This window comes from Magnolia sinica, chromosome 4 (assembly GCF_029962835.1).
Source record: "Magnolia sinica isolate HGM2019 chromosome 4, MsV1, whole genome shotgun sequence".
Lineage (NCBI taxonomy): Eukaryota > Viridiplantae > Streptophyta > Magnoliopsida > Magnoliales > Magnoliaceae > Magnolia > Magnolia sinica.
This window is the reverse complement of record NC_080576.1, coordinates 82,035,876-82,037,521: the sequence shown is the minus strand read 5'-3', so window position 1 is coordinate 82,037,521 and position 1,646 is coordinate 82,035,876. Positions and strand designations below refer to the sequence as shown.

Genomic DNA, 1,646 nt, shown 5'->3' with positions numbered 1-1,646 from the left:
CTCTTCTTTCAAGAGATATAATCCACCTTTTTCCTTTAATTGAGTCGGCCTGGACGTAGTGTTCGCCATTGGGTAATAGTCCCATGATTGCGTTTTTTCAGCGAGACTATTGAGGTAATCCCATACCTCGTCAACATCTTTGTTGATGAACTCTCCATTACACATTGTCTCGACCATTTGGCGCATGGAAGATGTCAGTCCATCATAGAAAAAATTTGTAATGCGCCACGTTTCAAATCCGTGTTGTGGGCATGAACTGACCAAATCTTTAAACCTTTCCCAACATTGGAAGAATGTTTCATCTTCCTTTTGGGCAAAGTTCATGATCGCTTTTCTGAGGGTAATCGTTTTATGATGTGGGAAGAATTTTTTATGAATTCCCTCTGCATATCGTTCCATGTGCCAATGGATCTAGGACGCAGTGAATGTAACCACGTCTTAGCTTTCTCTTTTAAGGAAAAAGGAAAGAGTTTCAGCCTAATTGTATCTTCAGATACATTAGGAAAACATAATGTAGCTATAATCTCATCGAACTCTTTCAAATGTAAATATGGACTTTCTGATTCAAGTCCATGGAATTTGGGAAGGAGTTGGATAACTCCTGGCTTGATGTCCATTTGTCCTGTGTTTTCAGGAAAAATCATGCATGAGGGCATACTCACTCCCGCCGGTTGTAGATAATCTCGTAAAGTACGAGGCGGGGGTGCCTGTTGCACCTCATTCTCATCTTGGGTATCCTCCACCCTGGGTGGAAGTGGAGGAGGTTGGTCTTCAGCCATAACCTCAGTTAACTCAGGGGATTTCGAGCGGTGTCTAATCCTGTGATGGATAGTCAACCCCTCAACCAATCCTCCTTCAGTCAAGAGACGTCGAGTGTCGTCACGGGCCCACTTGGGCATGAAACACTCGCAGCCCTCAATCAAATTTAAAGTCTAATCCTAAGAAAGGAAAAGAAAATCTAAAAAGAAAGAGAGAGAGAGTTGGAAAGATATTACCAAATTGATGCCCCTAAGTTAAGGACCTGCAAAAATAAAAACAAAATAAGTTAGATTCTAAAAAGGAGAAAAACAATCTTTTAAAAGAAAGATAACAGTAAACTGATTTCTAAAAGGAAGTGGAAACTTCTAAAATAAATTAAGAAAGTCCTAAACTAAAAAGTAAATTACTAAAAGAGAACTGAAAAATAGAAAGTAGGGAAGGAGTTTACCGAATTAGAAATTTATATCTTAAAGGCCTACAAAATAGGAAGGTTAGTTTCTAAACAAAAATTCTAAAAATAAATTAGGAAACAAATTAGATTCTAAGATTAGAAAGTTAATAAAAGTAGAAAGTTAATTAAGAAATAACCTAGTTTCTATTTCCTACAGATGGGAGGATACTAAAATTAGAAAATTTATAAAATTCAAACCCTAATCCTAAAAGGTAGAGAAAGTGAAGAGATTATGAAGGAATTACCAATTTATGGACTTATGTCAGGATCCTACAAAATATGGAAACAAGTTAGTTTCTAAGAATAAAATAAAGTAAAAACTTTTAGCCTAAAGTTAGTGAAATCCTAATCCTAACCTAATTCTAAAACTAATTAATTTCAGAGAATCGTAACCGTCAGTCCCCGGCAACGGCGCCAAAAACTTGTTCACACCCCA

General features: G+C 36.9%; 1 non-coding gene across 1 annotated transcript; it reads left to right on the top strand.

Annotated features, from left to right (window-relative positions):
• The first annotated feature begins 235 nt into the window (after positions 1 to 235).
• LOC131244702 (small nucleolar RNA R71) lies at positions 236 to 342 on the top strand. The gene has a single exon (XR_009170479.1). It is a non-coding gene; the product is annotated as a small nucleolar RNA R71 (small nucleolar RNA).
• The last annotated feature ends 1,304 nt before the right edge of the window (positions 343 to 1,646 follow it).